The following is a 25024-nucleotide window of genomic DNA, read 5'->3' on the forward strand; positions in this document are numbered from 1 at the left end:
TTCCTAGCTGTGTGACCTAATTCTATTTGCCTCAATTTCCTCATCTGTAAAATGAACTGGCAAAGGAAATGGCAAACCAGCTCAGTATCTCAACAGGATAATCCGTGGTGGGGTCAGACATGACTGAACATCATACTACATAAGACTTTTTTTTTAATTTAGATTTTATCAATGACTGGCTAGTGTTTTCCTTTTTGCACTGGTAGATAATAATTAACACAATAAAATAACAGCAGCTCACATGTATATAGCACTTACTATGTACACGGTTTTCCTCTATTTTCCCTTGACTAGAAATGAAGCCTGAGAAACCTCTTTTCCCCTCCCTCCTCATCATTTCACAAGTGAAACTTTGCAGCCAATTTTGAAATAACTGAATAGCTATTTAAATTTAAAGTTAAAGTGTAAAAAGGACTGGCATTCTAAATTAATATAATCAGAATGCAGAGAAAAATGACTTTCACAAAGTCAAAGAGATATAGGTTCTCCAGGTATTAGGAATAATGAGCACCTTGACCAGTCATCCTAATAAATGATGAAAAATAAATTCATCTTCTCAGCTAGGTCTTACATCAAAGTAGCTATGTCATCAGTTTACTCAAAGAGGGACCAGGGGCAGGGAGAAAGGAGGCTTTGATTAATGCTATCAATTTAATTCTTCTTCCTACATTTATCAAGCACCTACTATGTGTAAGATACTATACGTTCAATATTTAAAATGATAAAATGGTTTTAGATAAGTACATTACATTCAGCCTTTGAGGCAAAGACCCTCTAAAGTCCAGTTACCCAGGACTTTATTCTCCTTTCTCTTTATTTCTCATTTCTCAAATTGGATCAGTAACATAAAAAAAAAAAACAAACAATTTTCTTTGTATCAGTCTTCCAAAAGGACCTGTTCCAAAACAAAACTGGTGTGGCAGAGAAAAGAGAGATCTGGATTCCAATCCTGATTCCCTACTAACTAGTATCTGACTTTGTAAAAGTTATCTTACTCCACCTTATTGACATTTGTTATAATTGATTGTTTAGTTCAACAAATATTAAGAGACTACTGTCTAGAAGTATCTGCGCTGGGTTCTGGGAATCCAAAAATGAAAGGTTACCACTATTGCCCTCAAGGAATTTACCATTGTGGGCATAATGGGGAGTCAAGGAAGAGGAGTAAGATCTACTCATCCTTGGGTGGGAAGAGTAAAATATTTATGTAAATGACCACAATACCGGAGGTGAGGCCCCCACAGAGTGTCATTGAGGAATCTGAGGAGGGAGAGACCACTTTCCTCTCTTGGGATCCAAAAAGGCTTCATTCATACATTGGGCTTTGAAGGACAAGGGGACAGGGGGATAGACATGAGAAGGGATGCCATAAGCAGAAGAGCATGGAGATGAGAGAAGGCAAGAGAAGGATGGAGCCAGAGAAGACTCCCATTTGAGCAGAAGGTAGAGTAGATGGGACATAGTTGTAGGAAGGGTTGATCATGAGATAAACACAGAAAGCTGTGGTAGAGCCATATTACAGAGGACCTTGAGTTCTAGGAAAATAAGTGTAAGCTTTCTTTTATAGGCAAGAGAAAAATGCTGGCAGCTTTTAAAGAAAAATTTAAATAGAGTATTGTCATCGGTGATACATAAGGAAGAATGCCTTTATTCACTTTTTGAAAACTCAAAAGGCCTAACTATAACCACCTACCTACCAAAAAGACAAAAAAATTCAAAGCCACAAGATGGTGCCTACTCTTGGAATCTTTGGAGATTTCCTGCAAGCCTCCCAATATCTGAAACGATTAGCATAGAAATATATTAAATGGCCTTTAAGATAAAATAAAGCATATTTGCACCGTGTGGCACTGAGTATCCTTGGAGCTTTTGCAAATAGCAACCTTCCCCCTTGCATCAGATAAAACTGCCTAGGGTCCTTTTCGTGCTCCAGGTAGAGGCTGGGCGAGATGACTCCCCAAGGTTTCTGCCAACACCAAGATCCTCGGCTTCCTTGTTCATTGATTGTCTCTCTTCACCAAGTACTACGGCAGGAATTGGGTGGGGGGGTTGGAGGGGACCAATGCTGGCTACTGTGTCTTATTCTGCAGTTCTACAGATTCATGGCTAGCCTAGTGATTTTATAAAACATTTGTGCTCTCCATTCTTTATCAATCACTGACAGACTCATTGTTTTATAATGTGCTTCTCAGCAAGCTGTTTGCAACTCATCGCCTGCCTTGCTTTATAGTCTATAAATATTTAATTCTTTAATAAACTGCTTATATGTAATATAAAATGACTGATGTGGTTCTCTCCCCCCCCTTTTAATAGTACTACTATTTGCAAACCAATTCTTATTTTTTCCTAAATAGCAATATGTTTCATAAATGTTTGAATTTCCTTTTTCTAAGTAGCAATTTATTCAAGGAGGTTGGGAGAATGACAGGCCAGTAAGTGGAAAGCAGCCCCTGCTCACGGGAGTGTAGTCTAACCCTTACTCGGCCCTCACCTCTCCAAACCTGCAAGCTGATAAGGTGGCTCTAGATCGGCATTGGAATTGTGGGGCAGAGCAATCACCTGTCTCTGGACAAAACGGATTGCGGCAGGTCAGGCTTTCAAATCTGCCCGAGAGATGTATATTTACAATGAGCAAACATGGTCCCCGTTTGGTCTGACGTCTTCTGGATGGAGGAGGAGTAGTTCAGGGCAGCCAGCATCTTAATGTTCTCTCCTCCTCTTCTAGGTTTGCTTTTCCATTTATCTTCTATGGCATGAAATAATTTTTGAAGTTCATCGTTTCTCCCCAACTTTCAAATCTGGCCTACTTCATACCTGATTCTATTTGAATATTTTCAAACACAGCCTTAGTGTTTTGTCCATCCTTCTTTAGCTGAGTTTATTGCTTATTTACTGAATTTAACTTTCTCTCAACTCTTCAACACCCTGCCTTCCACACAATACAGTGGTAAACCCCAAGTTTCTTTTTAAAATTCCTGAAATTTAGGCTCACTGTTGATAAATGAGCTAATGAGAGAGACAGAGAGAGGGAGAGGGAGATGGAAAAGAAGAGGGACAGGGAGAGGGAGAGGAAGAGAGGGAGAGAGAGGGAGAGAGAAAATAATTGGAGCTTCTTTTCTCCTAAGAGTGGAGCCTGGGTTACACTAAGCCAGCCACACTCCCTAACCAGATCAGTACCAACAGCAAAATTATCGTTCAAGGTTAGGAATGTAATCTATGGCAATACAACCAACATTTTTCTATTTCTAAATCATGCAAGTCATACAATAGTCACATATTCATTCTTGGACCCTTAAGGACCATGCTCTAATCAATTGAACCAACCAACCAAAATCCATCAAAATATTCCATTGTACTGACTATTCTTGCTCTAGAAAGGAGCATTGCCTTCCTCCCTGGGGTTGTTTACAAGTTCACAAGTACACCTCTGTTTTCATATCACTATCGTACGGAGTTTCTCTTGACTATTTCATATGCCTTCTTGTTTCAACAGTTAGTTCGGCCCTGCTTCCACAGTGCATCAAGTTACTCTGGAAATCTCCATCTGGGCCAGTTATTCTGTGAATCTTTCGTTTCTGAGGTGGGTCTTTGACACTGCTAATTTGGATTCCTTAGACTACAGTACTAACAAGTGAGGATTACTCTATTCTCTATCAGTTTGTATGTTTGTCTTCCTTTAAATTTGGGGTGATGTTTATGATACAAAAAAGACTGAAGTAGTTTTTTTTTTTCCTCTGACTTGTTATTAAACTAGGTAACCACTGAGTTGCTTCTACTACGGATATTCTTAAATTCCCTTTCTCAACTTGAACAGCCTTGCCATGCCTCCTCCAAATCAAATTTTCCTCCAAGTGGCGTGTTTCTTCTAAAAAGTTCAGTGCTCATTTATAGCCATGGCAGAAGCAACAGCTTTTAACCCTTATATTGCTATACCTTATTTTGCGTATTGGATATATGCTGGAAGAAGAGCACCGTAAATAGTGTTTCTAATTCTAAAGGGAACTCACCATTTCATTAGTGAAACCAAGACTCCTTTTGTGATATCAATTATCTCCCTAATTATCTGATGTGACATATGACTTATTTTTTAAGATCAGGTTTTCTTACAATTGACCATGTCTAAGTATTGCTGGTTGCCACTACTGACTTGTAGAGATATTCTGAAGTATCTTGTGTATGTTAGTAGCTTATTTTTTTAACCCTCACCTTCCATCTTAGAATCAGTGGTTCCAAGGCAGAAGAGCGGTAAGGGCTAGGCAATGGGGGTTAAGTAACCTGCCCAGGGTCCCACGTAGCTAGGAAGTGTCTGGATCCAGATTTGAACCCAGGACCCCCCATCTCTAGACCTGGTGCTCTATCCATTGAGCCATCTAGCTGCCTACTGGTAGCTTATTTTTAAGGCCAAAGTCGCCTAGACTCCATCATAAGGAAATCCAAACATACTTTCAGAAAGACATTTCTGTGCCAGTCTTGCCCATGAGAGAGTGACAGCAGCCAGAGATGCTTTCTCTGAAAACATTGCCCTTGTTCATTTCCTAACTCATAGGTATAGACTGGCATACAACATAAACTCCAGCATATTTTTGGCTTTGACTGAATTTACTCCACCTTGAGCATATCGTTCATCACTATTTAACAACCATGGGCAGCTAGGTAGACCTGAAGGTAAGAAGACTCATTTCCTGAATTCAGATCTGGCTTCAGACCCTTACTGGCTATGAGACCCTGAGCAAGTCACTTACTCAAATTACCTCAATTTCCTCATCTGTAAAATGAACTAAAGAAGGAAATAGCAAACCACTTCATTATCTTTGCCAAGAAAACCCCAAATGGAGTCAAGAACTGGACACGGCTCAACAACAAACAATGTAACATCGCCAGGAGAACAAGGATGCTCTCCAGGCTCAATGCTTCTCCCTTCTCTAAAAAATTATTGCCAACAACCCTTCATTTTCTCTGCTAGGAGAAATTGAGGATAAAAGGGAACCATCTAATACAGATCCAGAAAGTGAAGCACCTGAGTTTTGCTTTTCCAGGAGGATAAGAAGTTGGTGCGATGGCCCTAATTCTGGTATTTGTTTACATGCTCCGTATATGTGTGTGTGTGTGTGTGTGTGTCTGGGTGCACACACGCACACATGTAATGGGAAGGGATTCCAAGAGGTCAAGTTGTATACCTCCCTTGCCCGTCTTCCACCTTCAGGCAAGACTACATCGAAATCATTTCAGATAAGAAAATCTCTTCTATTTTTAAAGATGCCCAGAGGAGTTTTCCCAAATCTCCCTGGATAGTCTATTCTGATGTTAGAACGTTCTTTTATATAGCAAACCCAAAATTCTCACGCCACAGTTTTTAAGCCTATTTCTTCATGTTTCATCCACAGAAATGAGAGAGGGCAGGTTCTACTACGTGTGAAAGTAAGGAAATAACATGTTTATAAATGCATCCATGTATAAACATGTTCACAAACACAAATATACATGCATGTGTATGCACAATTTAGAAATGCATCTGCATGTAAACATGTTTGTAATGCAAATATACACACATGTGTATACACATTGTGTATACACAAGTCTATATACAAATACATGCATGTTTATAAATACATCTATGTATAAACATGTTAACAAACAAAAATATACATGCAGGTATAGGCACAATTTATAAATGTATCTACATATAAACATGTTTGTAAGTGCAAATGTACATGCATAAATGTATACACACATGTTTATAAATGCATCTATGTATAAACATGTTCATAAACACAAATATACATTCATGTGTATACACAATGTACTTGTAAACACACATACATATGTATAGAATACCGATTCTAATTTGTTAGAATCCTAACAAATTAGAATCGTTATTCTTTGTCAGGGGCATGGGTTTAATTCCTAGCTATTTTAGTTTGTTTCCCTCTATTTCATCATCAAAGCTGTTTCCCAAACCAGACTAGCTAGCTCATAAATGAATGCCAGTCATCAAGGCAGGAGAGAGCACTGCACTAATGGGTTAATGTGAATATATAACTGCTACCAGGAAAATAACTCAATAATGATGAACTTCTAATGGCATATCAATTATGTCCTCTCCTTATAGAAAGGACAGAGAAAAAATAACAAAATGTATCTCCCATGAGAAGTCCATGACCATTCACATGGCCGTATATCTATGTACTTAATACTTTAGTGGAATAAATAATCAATTTAAAAAAAAGAAAAAATACTTCAATAAATGTTTATCTGATTATTTTATCATATAAGCACTTCTGGCAACCATGAAGATCACAATCATCCCTGCCTTCTCATCTTGTTGCATTCCTGTTCATGTCTTTCCATAAATTCCCCACTGAGAATCTACCCAACATACTGGAGAGCTTCTTCTTCTTCAGAAGTTTATAAATTTTTCCGGGTCAAGGATCCCTTTGGCTGTCTGGAAGACTCATTCTCAGAATAGTGTTTCTAAATGCTAAGGAAGTTATTTATTAAAGTAAAAAACTACCTAAGTTTCATAGATCCCCTCCAGAATCTATCTACAGAATCCAGGTTAAGATCCTCTAGATCTTTTCCTATCCGGTGACTTCCAGTACAACACTCAGGAATCATTTTTATTTTTGTTTATCACTATCCCATCACTGTTTCTATCCAGACATGTCTTCTATGATGTGTTGTACTTTTCTTTGTTGGTAATGCATGCCCCTACTCATGCCCAACCCACATTTGTGTCTTTCTGTTATTCTTTGGGTCATCTGCCATATTGCTTTTTCGGAGGCCATGGCATTTTACTATTTGCTGTCATATAGCATTTCTAGGCAAATATTATTGTGAAAAAGATGGGCTTTTGTGTCAGAAAACAATTTAGGACTATTATAAGGACTGCACAATTGCTCTCCCTCTACTTCTCCTCCTCTCTGACTAATTCCAAAGCCTTTCTATAATATGGAAAGAACTCTGGGTTCTTAAAAGCTGTATGAGCACATGCGCCAAAATGGAAAAAGGGCTTTGAGAAAAAGGCTCAGGTTTGTCATTTGAAGACCTGCTAAGTTAAAGAGACTCATCAGCTGAGGAAGGACCACCAGATGGTGAATTGTTTTGGCCATATTAATTCATGAGAGTTGGATTTAAGAGCTCTGGAAATTTTTCATCTACTTTGGCAGGGGGACTGCCAACACCCAATGGAAAGGCAGATCTTTGAAATACTGAAGTGTGTATATGTTTGTGTGTGTGTGTAAATGCATGGATTTGTGTATAAATATGCAGGCATATATTCAGCTAATATATCACACAGTCCAATAGTGTACAATTTGAGAAGAGGAAGACAAAACTTTGGAGAGAAGAAAGTAGAAATGTTTAGCCTGAAAAAGAAAACTAAGGTAGGGAATGATATCTATAAATAAAATATTCAAAGGGCTACATATAGAAGGATATAATCTATCCATATTATATATATGTTATATATATATATATATCATCTATCAATTAAGACCTATAATAATCTAGAGTAAGATATAATCTATGTTGTTCTAACAGGTAGAATTTGGAACAATGCATGAAATTTTCTGAAAGGAAGAGATCAGGTCATGTAAGAAAACACTTTTTCAGTAATCAGAAATGCCCAACAATAAAACTCCTTTATCACAGTACTGAGCTCCCCACCATTTGGCAGTATTCAAGAAAAAAGTTGCATGAATATTTGTGGAGATTATTGACTAGTAGCTTGGACTACATGGCTTCTGAGATGTCTTCCAACTCTGTGATTCTGTGACCTAGCCTTTCTCATTTCAACATCACTTATTTGCATAAATGGAGAATATAAGAACATTCTCCAAATTCCATGTCTCAGATTCTCTTCTCACAAAGCTTTGTCTCCTTTCATAAGACAACAACTAAAGATATCTGCCACAACAGAAACACATACCCCTAATCTTTAGACAAATGTAGCATCCCACCCTCCAAATAGGTATACCAACTATGAGAATTACCATGATCCATATACATTCCCTATAGTAAAGCAATCCTCTGGTTTAGGAGGGACACATGACCTTCACCTTGGGATAATCCCTTAGATATTTACCATAAGAAAATTGTGTCTCAGGATGTTAACTTTATATATATACATACATACATACATACATACATACATATCTGGAGAGAGAGAGAGAGACAGAGAGAGACAGAGAGACAGAGACAGAGAGAGAGAGACAGAGACAGAGACAGAGAGAGAGACACAGAGAGAGACACAGAGAGACAGAGAGAGAGAGAGAAAGAGAGAGAGAGAGAGAGAGAGAGAGAGAGAGAGAGAGAGAGAGAGAGAGAGAGAGAGAGAGAGAGAGCATTTTCCTAGGGACAGAGCCTTCCCACTTCTACTTGACACTTTTTTTCTGGTTCCTTCAAGGAGTAGGTACCTCCCTTAAACTCAAGCATGGTTTTGTTTATCTAAGAAGTATTATCCCACTTGGGTATGTTTTCTAGTCATGAGTCAATATCAGGGCTTTGGACTGCCAACCTAGCATCTCAAAAGACTACACCATCCATGAAAATGTTCATCATGGGCCATACATCCTACTCTAGAAAAAAAAAGCCAAGACCATTCTTCCTCACCTGTGATTCAATAGAATCTTTTCCCAAAATGGAGATACTTCCAGCAACTAGGATACATCCTTTTTGAAAACATTTTCTACTCAACAGCCTCTTCCTCTTCCTCACTCTTCTGTCTTCTGTTGCCCCTTTTCTGAAAACCAGAAGATAACCAGCCTTACAAGAAACTTTGATTGAAATTTTTTTCCTCTTTCAGTAGAAATACTCTCAAAGGTATGTAAATCTTTGAATATAAAAAACAGACCATTCAATTTCACTCCATCTCAATCCTCTCCCTTTACCAACTCTACTGAAAAGGTCCATCAGAATGATTAAACATGAGGAAATGCTCCATGTTCTTCCCAACCTGCTAATATAGTTCCTTTAATAAGAGCAAATACTTTCCTTCCCCTTCACCATTGAGGGTTTTCAGTTTTAAAGTTTAACAAACTGCCATTACACCATAGATATAATTGTCCTTTGATGGTAAACATTTCCATATTCTCAGTAACATTACATATACTCTTCAATTACCACAAACCTCTGCTCTAACCATAAATGACTGAGCACTCTTTTTTGTGCACACATTCTTTCACTCACACTCTCTTCGTTATAGGTGTCCCAACATGGTCATCACTTCTGAATCAAGTAAACTTTTTAAATGAACCTTTTCAGAGACTGAGTAAAAAGCAGAATTTGATTTCCACTGCCAGTAATTTATATCTTATTCCTGAGAGCCCCTAGTTAGGGATGACCCTAAGCACATAGATAAATAAAAGCCAAAGACAATCTAAAAAACTCATTTCAAAAATAATTACCAAGATCCTTCCCCACCAAACATTTTATTAGTGCTACTATTATGTAGGCATGGTTAATAATATGAATTTTGTCTCCTTTGTTGGAAATTCTAATAAATACTGGACTAGATAAAAGGCAGGCAATAGAGGGTAAAGGAACTGGATAATTCAGACTTAATGGCCAGTCCTCAAATAATTAAGATTTGATGTTAGGAATGTTATTAGGAATATCATCAGATTGATGTATTTATGTACTAGAAGCTTGTATGTGTGTTTTGGAGGGAAGTGGCATTTATCAATGGAAGATCATTTGGCTTGAGGATGCTTGTAGGATTCAGAACAGCGTTTATATTCTGAAGAGGACAATTTGGGCAAGTATCCAAGTAATTCTGGTCAAAACCATCCTTGAGTAATTCAAGGAAAATGTATGGATATTTTAAAACCCGAATTATCTTATTCAATTAGGGGCTATGTCAACCTGAACCAAGGGAGCGAAGGAATCTCTTCTTCATTCTTTACATTTGCGTCTGGCTTTGGGAATTCCCTCCTCATCCTCATGGGACAGCCGGTGAATGAGTGAGTTCGTTCTACTCCTGAGCCTACCCGGGTACCACAAGCACCGTTTCTCCATCTCGGCTCATCTTATACATGCACTAATTTATTCTGTTAACGTCAACAACAATTTGAAAACGTTAGAAACCCATGGCAATAAACAGTCTGTGAATCAGAGGATTAATTGGCACGAAAACCAGGCCTACTTAAGCATTCTGAGGCTTTCGTGTGCTCCTTGGCAGGGCTTGCTAGGAGAGCACCGAGAATTCCCTTTTCCACAAATACCTGAACCAGGAGGCATTCTACTGCATCCCCAAATTAGGTGTGGCCGTGCTTGGGGCTTCGGAGCTGTGGCGATAAACAGCTGGTGGTGGAGGCACCAGGTCGCTGTTGCTGTCCCCGGCCTCAAGCCTCAGAAGGACCTGTTTCAGTGATCGTCTCGGTAGCGGGTGGCTCCCCGTGTCGGGTGCCCACAGCGGAGACACAAGCCTCATTGCTCTTGGCCAAAGGTGGTTCTCACTGACACCCTCCCGCGCTACTGTGCCGTGGCTCTAAAGGAGCGCCTCTCCATGTATTCCCCACCCTTCCATCTCCATGCCCCGGTTAGGGTCCACGTTTCCATTTAGAAATGTTATGTGGGCAGCCAACTTCACAGAGTGGATCCGTCTTAGAGCTGCCCTGCGAAGACATCTGTGGGAGGCTTCCTTTAAAACAAGGAAAAATGGAAATAGCGGAAAAAAAACCGGCAGCCGCTCTGAGCTATTTCCTAATGAACCTGTTTGTCCCAAGCGCTGTGCTGAGGAGCCTCTTCTTGGTGAGAACCCTTTATGCATATTAATATTATGCATGTTTTCCATGTGACTCCTCGTGACTTGCCCTCACCCCCTCCTTCGAACTCATTTAAATAAAAATAATTTATGTGGACATTCCTTCAGTCAGGATTTTCTCTCCCCTCTTTCTTAAAGATGTCTATAATATTTCGTTGATGCTTTGCGTCCAAACGGGGTCGTTATGCTTTCGCATATCATTAGGGCTTTATAAAGAACAACAGCGACATCTGCATGTACCGCAGCGCCAAGGAGATTGGGAAAAAATATAGAAAACAAACCCCAAATGGGTTAGAGGCTGTCTGGCTCTGTCTCCCCAGCAGCCCCTGCCACCGCCATAGATGGTAGTAATTGTACAGTGTAATCACATCATGCCTCATCTGAATATTCATAGCAGAGACAAAGCTTCAGAGAATAAGGAGGGAGTGGGAAGAATTTAAATATAAGACAGCATCTCATTTCCAAATCAAGTTCTGTACTTTATACCCTGTGCCAGGCATCAGTCTTACAGGGACATCTTTTTTTTTTTTTAATAGGGTGGAAATGGGAGGTGAGGAGGAGGATGGCTGAAAGAAGAGAAACAGGAAAAAAAAGGGGGGGGGGTAACATTCTACCTTCTTTAGACACCAACGAAAAAGAAAACAACCAACAATAATAGAAAAAAATAGTAAAAGTGATATTTGAAGAGTGGCCAACAGTGGCTAAACCAGCTGCTGTTTTACCAAGAATGAAATAGCCCATTGAAAGAGCCAATTAATATGTTGTGCATGTATAAGATCTACAAAGAACTCACTGTATTCCTGTCCCCCACACCCTCTATCCACCACCTTCCTTCCCTGCCCAGTGCCAGAGGAGAGAGACTCATCTACCAAATAATTGATTAATCTCCTCAACGGTAACAACACTCCTCTCCAAAAAGAAAGAAAGGAAAAAACCAAACATACACAAAAAGAGGTTACTGTTCCTGAATGGGGGGGGGGGCGGGTGTAAATTACCGCTGGCTTCTTCATTCTCTTTAGCCCCCCCACCCAACCCCTGCCCCAAAGACAAATATAATCCACGTGTTAATGCTTGTTGTCTTCGTTTTCTTTTTAATGTGGTTATCTTTTATTAATGTTAACCCCAATTGTGGGTATTTGTAGAAGCCTCTGCCACTGCGTTCCCCAAAGATACTAGTTTCAACCCACTTGAGTTGATATTCCTTTAATTTTCTAGTGCAGGAAGATTTCCCGTTTTTAAAATATGCCACTCTGCTGGAATTAGAAGAATCCAAGGTTGTATCCAACTTCAAAGGTTTCCAAGTCATCATGATTTTTAAGAAAAAATAGAAGACAAATCATGGAACAAGTCCCTGGTTTTTGAAGACAGGCATCCTAGGGACCTTTTCTTCTTCTTCTCTCTATCTCTCTATCTCCATGTCTCTCTCCCCAACTTTGTACTTCTCCTGGCTCTGAATGCCCCTTGCTAACACAGCTTAATGATATGCAAATGAAATATGCATAAAACCATTCTACTGTATGATGATTAAACACTGGAGACATTAACAGCCGATGCTTCACTCTTTGACTGTAATAATCTTTCCAAATATCCACTTTGATTACGGAGTTATGGAGACCCATAGCAGTTGGCAGAGAGAGAGCAGGGAAGGAAGAAGAGATGCACGGAAACAGCACCCATCTCCATGTGTCTCCCACTCCAGAAGACGTATCCCCCCCTTTGTACTTCATTCCTATTGCTGTCTTTTGTAATCCATCCATGCGGTTGCACCAGGGTGATTAACGGAAAAAAACCCTCTTTTCTCTTAATGTTTCAAAGCTCATTAGCCAAACGATTATTCCTCATTAACAGCAAAAGCTCATTCATTAAAAGGAAAAATATGCCCAAAAGATGCCAGCGCTGTTAATCCTGAGCCCCGTAACCGGGCTGTAAATCCCATACCACTTGTATATTCCATAGGAAAGGGACACGCGCCAATCCACATTAAAGAAAAAAAAAAGGAAAGGAGAACAGTTTGTATGTTTTGTAAAATCCGCAAGAGCAGCAATTAATATTCCTGTTGTATGACTTTATTTTTGTCTCTCCCTTTTGTTTCCAGCGCCCGCCCCTGGCTCAGCGCCCAGTGCCAACAGAACACCTTTCAGGATCCACAGCAAAATAGACAACGTAAGTACCAAGTCGTCCCCTGAAACCCTTTGCCAGAATTAAAAAAAAAAAAGAAAAGAAAAGAAAAGAAAGAACCACCCCAAAAAAACATAGAGGAGAGAGGCTCTTTTCCCTTCCTTCTTCCCCCTCCGTTATGCCACCAGGGTTTCACAAGTAGCACCTTCCCAATCTCTCTGCCTTCAAGTTTGTGCATGTCTCTGTGGCATCCCTCCTCCTCCTTCACTCCCATAGTGGATCTTGTAAAAGGGCTTCAGATCGGCCCCATTCATCTCCCTGGTGATAGCAGTGAATGTAGATAAATCTCTGACTGCCTGCTTGCTGCTAGAGTATGATTTTTATTTTGTCTTCTCTGTATACCTGGGTCAAAAAGTGGGATGTCTACAGGCACACATGGATACACACATGCACCCTGGCTCCTTTTTCCATTTCCCTCTCTTTCTCTTTCCACCTCTCCCGTTTTTTTCCTCCCACATGCAGACACCCCACTCGTGTGCGTCCGTGGATAAAGATACACACATATTCCCTTAGACACATAGCACAAGGACATAGAAATAGCTAAAGAACTGTGAGCTTATCTGAGAAGGGGTCTATCTGCACACACATGCCAGGGCATGTGTGTCTATGAGCATGCATGGACAGATGCCGATCTAGTAATTTATACCAAGCTTTATCTCCATACAAACATGCCCTTTCTTCTCCCAGCAGAGCCTATATGCCACAAACAGCCCTAAACTCGGAAAGCTGTATTCCTTCCTTAAGATTTCTATTTGTAGACCTTTATGCTGCCTTCTCCGCATCTTTTTTTGAGCTGTAGAATTGGCACCTTTCCCTGAGGTTTCCCGAATGGCAAGTGGCACCGGTTGTGGCATGCATTCATGCGGCTTCCTTTGGCATTTCTCTTCCGATGTCGGCTTCTCTTCTCTTCTTTGTTTGTTGTTGACCGGACTGGGTGTATTATTATTTTTTTTGGAGTTAATTATAAACCAACTTGAATAGCAAACATGCCAACAGCTTGCAACAACAACAACCAAAAAAAAAAAAACCACAAGTGCCTTCTGCTGCGACAGATGCCCAGATTGCCCCTGGCACGGGGAAACGGGCACAAGGTTTTTGTTGTTGTTGATGATTATTTTTGATTGTTGCTGTTTTCGTTGTTATTTTTCCTCATTTCCCCTTATTTTTTTAAAAGACTCCAGGATCCCGGCCTCGGCTTGGAACGTAGTGGTGTCATGGCGGAGACGACGGCCTTTGTCTTGCAGGGTGTGAAAGCATCCGCTGTGCTAGCTCCACTGCGGCAGAATCAAGTTTAAAGGGAAAAAAAAAAGTCATTAAAGTCAGCTTTGTGCCTCGTTGGTGGGGGAGTCCCCCAAACCCCAAAGAGCACGAGTCCCTGTGCCCGAGAAAGGGCTTGCAGTGGAAGAACCTAGTCGGTAATCCTGGCATTTGCGCCTTCGGTTGCTGCTTGCTGTTCGCTCCTGGGGGTCTGGATAATCTCCCTTAGCTTTACGGCACTGTCTGGCCCGCATACAGGGCCCCCGTAACATATACCCGCTGCTGTTATCACACGAAACTGTGGCGTTGCCACTGAATGGATGGCACCGTGCCAACTCTTCTGCCATCCGCCCTTGCAGCTTTTTTCTTTCCTCCCTCCCTCCTCCTCCTCCTCCTCCTCCTCCTCCTCCTCCTCCTCCTCCTCCTCCTCCTCCTCCTCCTCCTCCTCCCGTCGACTTGACGTTAATTAACACACGGGTTAATTGATTTTAAAAGCCGAAGAATTACAGTTAACTTTTCCCACAGGGTACAGACGCCAGCCGCTTGGCACGACTCTGCCTTCCGCACTGGTGCAGGGGGGGGGCAGGGAAAAGCCCGCAGCAAAACTAGCTACTGCTGAGGGAATGTTGCCTGCTTATTGGAGTAGAGCTGATAGAAGTCGACGTGATACTATCTCATCCTTTACACTATCTTACTAGTCTATTTTGTTATAAGTAATCAAAGCATACCCCCCCACTTTCTTCTTCTTTTCCATAACACCCCCTTCTCTCTTTAAAAATAAAAAAGGAAAGCTCTTCAGAAATTCTTCTAGAAGAAAAAAAATTCTCCCTCCCATCCCATGGAGCACCCCCAAAAGCTCTCATCTAATAAGAATAATAAAAAAAATGAACCAGCGCCATTATGTTTCTTGAAGTAGTTCCAAGGATAAGGGTTGCCACACCCCAGACCACAGTGGCAAAGGGAGATTGTTGTTGTTGTTGTTTTTTAATCATTTCTCTTTTTTCTCCCCCAGAGCACCATTTTAAAATTCTAGTTGCTGCCAATGTAGTGAAGGATCTTAAGAAGGAGAAAGTTGGTTCATTTGTAATCAAGATAAAAATTTACCTTGGGAAAGCTCTCTGGTTGGGTGTTTGCTTTTGGGGTTTTTTTGTTGGTTTTTGGTTTGGGGGTTTGTTTGTTTTTTTGCTTTCTCTCTCCTTCACCCCCAAACCATTGTTGTAAAGGAAGGCAATTGATAGTGCAGTTGGGAAGGAGATGGGGCAAGGATGGGATGGGAACTTGCTGCTTTCCACCTTTTGCTGCTTTCATTTTATTTCATTTTGTTTTTGAGAAGCACATAGCTAGTGAAGCGACAAGAGGAATCCATTATGCAAATCATGTTACATTTGCATAATGTCTCATGACTGGAATATGCAAATGATCTGTATAATTTATGAGTGCCAGTGTCTGTCTAAAAGTGTTTCCCATAATTTACAAAGTGAACCTAGGAGACTTAGGGGAGGCAGTTCATTCCTAGACCCCATTGCTAGGGAAGCTTGGTAAATTTTCTTCCCTCCTTGCATCATCAGATGCCTTCAGAGAGAAATTAAAGTTCCTAACCATTGTCACCCCTTCAGTATCTTTCTATTCTTTCCATATCTTTCCATTCTCATGGGTCTGTCCCTTTACTGTCTTGGCTGAAAACTTCACAGAAGCCATTTGCCATTTCACAGAATCCTACCACTGGAAGGAACCTTTCGGGATCAAGCAATAGAACTTGATGATTTTGCAGATAGCAAAACTGAGGGGTCCAGAGAGAAATTATTTGTTTATGTAATATATAGTCATTAAGTGCCAGAACCTGAACTCACACCCAGATCTTCTGACTTGATTGTTTGTTAGAGTGAGAGTTATTTTAATATAATATGGTTAGACTAGACATCTACTGAAGTCTCCACCAAATCTCAGATTCTTGCTTCTGTGATATAGTCAAATGTTCTCTCCATATATGGTAGACCGCAGCTTCTATGACCAGTTTGAAAAAAAAATCTATATTAGGCCAAACTTCCAATATATTCACTTGTACTTTGCTTTGTTTGTTTTTTTTATAAATAACCAAGGGGTGACTTAGAGCAAATAGCTCTATTTGCCTGGGTCTATAAAGGGAGAAGTTTGGAGTTTACATTTTATCTGATTTTATGTTCACCCTGGGATTGAGTGTTTGGTAATTCTTTTTACACTTGTAGCTATGAAATATTAAAAGAACCAAAGGGAGGCCTTCAGTACATACATTGGCTTTATCTATATCGCTGTATCTGGAGGATTTATGTAAAGACATGGGCAGGAATCTCACAGGAGGAGAAGTATACGGGTTAAGATGCACATTTGACTGAAGTATATGGATTTAGATCCACATTGGCCTAAGAAGTTCTGATATCAAAGAAATCATGGATCCCTCAAAGGGCTGAAGTAAGGCTCTGTTACGGAATACTCCAATCTACGGAGAAGCTGAAAGCTCTTGGCATGCTGACATGCAATGACTGAGCATGGTGATGCTGAGTCATGAACTTAGCCAAGGTTTCGGAAGAGTCATGGCAGATGTTGTGGTTATATCATCCCTTGACAGAGCAGAGGTCAGCCTCGAGTTGGCAATCCCCATCATTATCCAACAGTTGAGTGTGAATCTTAAGATTCTAGAATTTTTGTTTGGTGGCTTCTCTTCTTTCTTCTTCAAGATGGTGGAGGGTGTTTTAAATTTGGAATGTGTATTTGATTTCCTGACTTCATCAGCACAAACTTTTTAGAGAGAGTAATTGAATAAGAAATTGAGCCGTTTGCCTGTATTGCCTCGTCTATGCTGTGGGGAGTGACAATTGAATAGACTGTTTGACTTAGGAATAACATGACTAAAGACGGTGTATAGATAGGTAAAGTGTGAGTGAGATGATGTAGCCTCCTCAGGCCATGCCTCTAGACTCACGTGCCTAAATTCTCAATGGATTGGAGTATTTCTTTTCTGATAGGAGAACTAAATTCATGTGGTGAGAAGTTGGGAACTCAGCCCATCTCCAGTAAAACATTAATGGCATCTCTTTTTGGAGGTGATTATAGAGAAGAATAGAGCATTTGCTTTGGTACAGGCATCATCTTGAAGAGCCATTGATAGCTGGGAAGACGGGTGATCACGATATTGAGTGTTCAGAAATAAGGAAGAGAAATCTAGAATCAGAGAATGGCACAATGAGCAAACATTATTAGGTCTCTAAACTAAGGACTCTTGAGGTTGAGGAGAAAACAGAAAGGCACTATTGAATATATATATGAGTTTGTTTTTTTTTCCTGATTTTGCAATATAGGCAAATAGCAAACAATTAAGTCTTTGTATTTGACTAAAGGATGCTAAGTTCTTGTCTTTTCTAAGAATCCTGTGATTGCTTGGTAAGTTACTCTTGCTGTCCATTCCCAGAAGTAAGCTTGTATCATGGATGAAGAAATGTTAACTCTTGACTTTTCCATTATGACAATATGTAGCCGAAAAGTCCACTGGAGATTCTCCAGTTAATGACTACTTTGCTGTTGTTCTACGCCTAGGACACTTACTGTTCTTGTTCTTTGTTGTGTTAGACAGAGAAAAATCAATCCAAGGTAAAATAAACAACAATGCTTTTTTTTATAATTAGGACATTGCTGTTGTATAATTTTTCCAGCAAAGTATAAATTCCAATTTTCCATAAGTGAAAGATAGAACTTTTAGTTATAGTCATGTTTCATAAGTATTAATGTATTCATTTTTGCTATCTCTCAGTTCAGAGATATCATGAGAAGCCTGTTTCTCTTCCTCAAATTTGCAGAAAAATCTTTTCTGTTCAAAAATGCATAGGAGGGGAAGTAGAAATTTTAAGGGAATTATGTAAGATGTGTTATTGGTATTCCAATAATTTTATGAATTTTATAGAATTATCTATTAATAGGGTTCTCAAACTGAAAGGAAACCTTTTATTTATTTTCTTTAATTGATTAAGAAAATTTTTCCATGGTTACATGATTTATGTTCTAAAAGGGAACTTTTAAGTGTCCAACTAATTTATTTTCCAGATAGGGATGTGAAATTATTTTGCTAAGACCATAGACATCATAAATGACAAATTCCATATTTATAACATTTTTATACAACAGTTGTTTCCTGTTTTAAGAACACTTAAATCATAAAATTCAAGATTATGAAACTAATCAATTAAGAACTTATTCACATTTCAAAAGGAATTGTCATTTTACAAAAATATTCTCTACGATTCTTTTAAGCAGAGCCCACTAAGGTTTTTAAGGATTGTTTATTTGTTTACTTGTTAGAAAAGTTAATTAAACTATAGGTCAAGTGTTAAGTTAAGACTGGGCCAATTGAAGATCAATCTAAAGCTAAAATAGCTTTGAAATGTCCAATCAATGGAAGAACAGAATTAAAATTTTAAAATGTGAGATATATAACATTTCAAAAATCACACTTATATTCTATAAAATTTATTTATATAAAATTAAGCATATACATGTCATCTGCTTTATTTTCCTATAATGTGCTGAAATTAGCCCTTATGCTTATTGATCTTTTAAAATGTTTTATTTCTAAAAGGAATAGATTTTGTAAGATGTATTGAATAATTTTTACTTTTCTTCTATTTACACCTCTGTTATTCTCTTGGTGCTGAAGAAATATAGTTGGATTGTGGGAAGAAAAAATAGTATTTTTCCTAGAATATCCTGAAAATTGACAATAATTCATTTTGAGGCAAAAAATTAAATATGTGAAAAATTCAAAAGAAGTACAGGTAAAAATGATATCTTCATAGTAGTCATTTTGTATTTTGTTTTCTTTTTCCACTTTTCTCCTTTCTTTCCTTTTTTTCCTCCTTTTTTTCTTCTCTTCTGGGGCTTAGAAGAATCCAGGGAAATCATCAGAATGAATGAAGGACAGTATTGCAGGTATGGGGGACTGCCAGAGAAAATGCTGGAAGCTGAGAGGTGGAATGTCATGTTGGTATAACAACCCAGAGTCCAGGGTTTCTGTATGGAAGAGGCTGTGTTTGGGAATATGGTGTAAGAAGACGAGAAAAGTATCAGATCATTTTATTGATTATGACTTTGTAGTTTAGCTTGACATCTGGTACTGCCAGGACCACCCCTCCTTCCTTCCCACTTTGATCAAGTATTCTTGACCTTTTATTCCTCCAGATGAAGATTGTTATTAATTTTTTTCCTATGGTAGTGATCCTATGGTAGTTTGATTGGCATGGCATCTAATAAATTAATATAGATAGTATTGCCATTTATTATTAGATTGACTTAGCCTACCCATTAACAAATAATATTTTGCCAATTTTTAAAATCTCTTTATTTGTGTACGGGGCATCAAGCCTTACCAAAGTTCCTGACTCATAATAAGTACTATATAAATGCTAGCTCTTGTTGTTTTAAGATTTCTATAGATAAGTCTTGGCAAGTAGATTCTCTATTTTATTCTGTCTATAGTTATTTTAGGTAAAATTTTTCTCTTTTGTTGGATTTTGGTAATAATATAAAGAAATGCTGATTATTTATGTGTTTATTTTTTAACTTGTGGCTTTGCAGAACTTGTTAGTTGCTTCATGTAGTTTTTTATTTGGTTCTCTAGTGTTCTCTCTTTGCTAAAATTCTATTAAAATTTTTACATCAATATTCTTTAGGGACATTAGTCTGTAGTCTTTCTTCTTTGTCAAGATCACATATATGTCATAGAATTTGATAGGTTTCATTTTCATATTTTTTCAAGCAGTTTATGTAGTATTAGAATTGATTTTTCTTTAAATATTTAGTGGAATTTGCTTGTAATCCATCTGGTTCTGAGGATTTTTTCCTTTGGGAGTTTATGGCTTCAGTTTCTTTGTTTAAGTTTGTTGTTGTTCAGTTATTTAATCATGTCCATCTCTCTTTTTTTTACATATAAAATCATTTAAAATTTTCTAGATAATATTTTATTTTTCCAATTACATGTTAAAACAAATTTTAACATTATTTTTCCAAAATTTTGAGTTTCAGATTCCCTTCCTCCCTCCCCTTACCCTTCCCTAAGACAGTAAGCAATTTGATATGGGATTGTGAGGCTTTTTCTCACTTGAATAAACTAAAGTTGTAGAATGAGGACTCCTTCAAACTTAGCATCTAAAGCAAACTGAAAGGCCTTTCTTTACTGGACTTATTCGTAGTCTCTAAGGAATTAACTCTGGTGTGTCGGTTGCTGCTTATTTAAGAACAATTCAGTTAACTTCCCAGGAATGCCAAAGCTAGCTCCTCAGAATTTTATCACCACTTTCATAACTTTACCATCTGCACCCCTCGCTCTCCCCAACAAGGGGCCCTCAGGTGACTTAATTTAATTAGACAGGGCCTGCATTTTGGGGAGGGGGCAGGAAAGAAGGAACAACATTTCTATTTTTAGTCATTCATTTTACTGTTAAGTCTTTAAAGTCAGTAAAAATTTATGTATATTGGATAAAAGTTTATGGAAATGGGAGAGGAATCTAAGCTTTAATTTTTCTATCTCATTTTTTCCCTTTGTAGTTATATAGTATCTACTTTTCTATATACACTGTATATGACCACTGAACTGAAATTGCTTGTTCCCAGACATTCACAAACAATAAACTGATGTATCAGTAAGAGCAATTGAACTTGGATTACTTTTGCCCCTCTTGTATTTGGTTTGTACATGTAGTAAAATGTAAAGTTAAAGATTATTTAAAAACTGAAATCATGCAAAACATTTTACCATACTGGTCATATTGTGGAAGAAGAAATATATATATATATATATACATATACATATGTATATATATATATATATATATTTAAATCACAAAGAAAATAAAGTGAAAAATAGAATGCTTTGATCTACATTCAGATGTCAAATATTCTTTCTCTGGAGGTGGATAACATTTGCCATCGTGACCCCATAGACCATAGCATGCCAATATTCTCCATGGAGTACTAACACTTTGGTATTCATTTTTTTAACAGGCTTTTTTTAGCTTTTATTAGCTAATGACATCTATTCCTCCCCCCTCCCCAAATCTTCTACTTTTATTTATTAATTAAATGGTTGTTTTTTGCTTTCAGTTTTATTAATATCTCCTTTGCTTTTTAGGACTTTTATTTTAGTATCAAATTGGCATTTTTAATTTGCTGTTTTTCTAGTTTTTTTTTTTTGTTAAATGACCAATTTATCAATGTTCTCTTTCTGGCTTTTATTGATGAAAAGAGTTCTCTGAATTTTGGTACATTTTCTCTTAGTTGTCATTATATTTAATAAAAGTACCAACTGCTCCTTTAATATGTTCTCTTACCTGTCAATTTTTAAAAATTATTATTTAATTTCCAATTAATATTTAATAAAAATATTAATTAATATTAATTCAAAGTCTCTTTATTAAATATAATTTCTATTTCATTATAGTCAGAAAAATAAGCATTTAATTTGTATACATTTTTGGTAAGGTTTTTATGCCCTAATGCATGGTCAATGTTTGTGAAGGTGCTGTTAACAATTGAGAAATAGGTATACTCCTTTCTATTCCTGTTTAATAATCTCCAGAGCTCTATCATTTCTAACTTTTCTAAAATTCTATTCTGGTCTTTCATTACTTTTTCTCTTATTTGTTAAATTTATCAAGATCTGAGAATAGTAAATTGAGTTCCCTTACTACTATAGTTTTAATATTTCTCCCTATAACTCATTTGATTTTTCCTTTAAGAATTTAGGTACTGGGGGGCAACTGGGTAGTTCAGTGGATTGAGAGTCAGGCCTAGAGATGGGAGGTCCTAGGTTCAAATCTGGCCCCAGACACTTCCCAGCTGTGTGACCCTGAGCAAGTCACTTGACCCCCATTGCTCAGCCCTTACCACTCTTCTGCCTTGGAGCCAATACACAGTATTGACTCCAAGATGGAAAGTAAGGGTTTAAAAAAATAAAAATTAAAAATAAAAAAAGAATTTAGGTACTAAGCTGTTTGGTGCAAATCTGTTTATCACTGGTATTGCATTATCTATAATCCTTTTTTTAGTAAAATATAGTCCCCTGTTTATCTTTTTTAAATTAGATATAATTTTGCTGTTTCTTTGTCTAAGAGCATTATTGCTACCCATCTTTTTTACATCAGCTACAACACAATCAAGTCAGCTTTATCCGTTTATTTAACTGTATCTGTCTGTTTCAAGTGTATATCTGCTAAGTGATATTTTGTAAGAATCTCTTGTTTCTAATCTATTGTACAATCCTTTTCTGTTCTAATTCAATTTATTTACTTTCAAAATTAAGATTGCTATGTATTTTCCTCCATCCTTTTTATACTTTTGTGCCTTTTATACAGTTGTCTTATACTTTTCTATCTTTTTTCTCTACCCCTTCTTTATTTTTTATTTATTATTTATTTTTTTTTAGAAAGCCCTCATCTTCTATTTTAGTAAGGCAGAAGAGTGGTAAGGACTAGACAATGGGGATTAAGTAACTTTCCCAGGTCACACAGCTAGGAAGTATCTGCAGTCATATTTGAACCCTGGACCTCCTACCTCTGGGTCTGACTCTCAATCCACTGAGCTACCCAGCTTCCCCCTCTACTCCTTATTTAAATGCTTGTTTTGCTTTTGACATATCTCTCTTAATGTGCTTCTCTAAAATGTCTTCTTTCCTTTTCTTTACCCTCTTTCCTTCTTATTTTCCTGCTGAATGAAATATATATATTTGTACACAATCATGTGTATATTTATACTTGCCTGCTTTGATTAATTTAGATAAGAATGAGAATCAAGTGTTGCCCCCTACTCCCTCTTCCTTATTGCACTTATACTTGAATACTCCATTAATGATTCTTCCTCTCTTTTCCCCTTTCTCTCAGTATATTTGTCTTCCCTATCTTTCCTATTCTTTCATGATCATCAAAGCACAACAGAACCACTGTCAGGTCCTCTGTGAATTTGCCTTCCTCTTTAATCCCAGATAATGATGGCATTCCAAGGTGATAACATGTATCAACACCCCCCAATATTACCATATAAACATTTTAACCTTGATTAGTCCCTTATGATTCCATACTCATGCTTACCTTTTTAAACAACTCTTAAATATGTGCCAATATGTCAAATTCACTGTTCTTGTCATCTGAAATTTTAGGATGTCCTCTATTCATTAAAAATAAATTTTTCCCATGTAGGATTACCCTTAGTTTTACTGGGTAAGTTATTCTTGGTTGTAAATTAAATCTTTTGCTTTGTGGAATATCATATTCCAAGGTCTTCGTGGCTTTAAAGTAGAGAGTGTCAAACTTGTGGCCCATGGACCAAATTTGACAAGAACAAATGATATTTGTATTTTAAACCATAAAAGCCATACATAGCTCGTGGGTCATTAAAAAACAGGTGGTAGACCAGATATGGTTTTCAAGCCATAGCTTGCTGATCTTTTTGCTTTTAAATGGTGACAGCTAAATCCTCTGTTACTTTGACTATGATTCCTCAGTTCTCGAATTCTTTATTTCTGGCTGCTTGCAACATTCTTTGCTTTGATCTGAGTTTTCTGGATTTTGGTTATAATATTTCTGGAAGATTTCATTTTGGAATTTTTGTCAGGAGGGAACCAGCAGATTCTTTTCATATCTACCTGACACTCTGGTTCTAGGAGATCTGGGCAGCTTTCTTTAATTATTTCTTGATATAAAGTTGTCTCTTTGGGGAGAGGGGGATGGCTTTCAGGTAGTTCAATGGTTCATAATTTATCTTTCCTTGATCTATTTTCCAGGTCAGTTGCTCTGGCACACCTCATATTTTTTTTTCTATTTTTCCAGTCTTTTGACTCTGTCTTAATATTTCTTTTTAAAAAAAATTATTTATTTATTTTGAATATTTTTTTAATGTTGAGGGCCATATTCTCTCTCCTTCCCAACTTCTCTACCCCCCATAGAAGACAGGTTATATGATATAAATTATACATGTAAAATTGTGCAAAACATATTTCATATATTAGCCATATTTTTAAAAGCTTTTAATAAAAATAAAGAAATTGAGAAAAATATATACTTCATTTTTCACTTTCTACATGAACAATGGATTTTCCCTGTAGTTTTTGCTTTCTGTGGTTTCATTTACCTATGATCATTCCAGGAGAAAGAGTGAAGAATGAAGGAGGTTGCTGCCAGATAAGAGAGGAGGTACTGTTTAAGGCATGCGAAGTCAAGGACCCAAGCATGGGCATGAAAAAAGACAGACACGGACAGGCAGGCATGTAGGCAAGCCAGTGGACAGAGTGGGGCAAAAAGATCTCTTCTCTCTACACTGAAAGTCCACCCACTGTCATGGTTACACAAAATTTCTTCTGCCTTCAGTTGGAGGATTTTATTTTAGTGTTTTTTTTTTTTGTGAAAGGATAGGAATCCAAGCTGAGGGACAGAAGAGAGAATACAGCACTATATGAGAAAGTTAATACAGGTGTTGAAAAGTTTAAAAGTTAAAGCAAGAACTATTTGCACTTAAGCATCCATTGAGGACCTTGGGATCTATCTTCAAGGAATAAGGGAGGAAGGGGAAGAGGCTACAGTATAGTACTATATAATAATGTACAATGTACCTTATTATTACCGTATTTCATTTTGATAATGTCTTACTATATGTTTAATTTATCAACTAAATTTTATTAAACATTTTTAGTACAATTAAATTAAGTTATATAAAAAGTTGACAGGTGTTCACTTCTATCCACAGTTTCAGCTATCCATAGTAGGTTCTGGAACATATCCTTCACAGCCTACTCTTTTACTTTTTTAAAACCAT

General features: G+C 37.7%; 1 long non-coding RNA gene across 1 annotated transcript in view; it reads left to right on the forward strand.

Moving 5' to 3' along the window:
* Positions 1 to 25024, forward strand: part of LOC103096853 (uncharacterized) — a 284089-nt gene that overhangs the window by 55712 nt on the left and 203353 nt on the right. Inside the window, exons 3-4 of the long non-coding RNA XR_008915145.1 lie at positions 3494 to 3580; positions 12858 to 12925. This is a non-coding gene — a long non-coding RNA (uncharacterized LOC103096853). The remainder of the gene's footprint in view (positions 1 to 3493; positions 3581 to 12857; positions 12926 to 25024) is intronic.

This window comes from Monodelphis domestica, chromosome 1 (assembly GCF_027887165.1).
Source record: "Monodelphis domestica isolate mMonDom1 chromosome 1, mMonDom1.pri, whole genome shotgun sequence".
Classification (NCBI taxonomy): Eukaryota; Metazoa; Chordata; class Mammalia; order Didelphimorphia; family Didelphidae; genus Monodelphis; species Monodelphis domestica.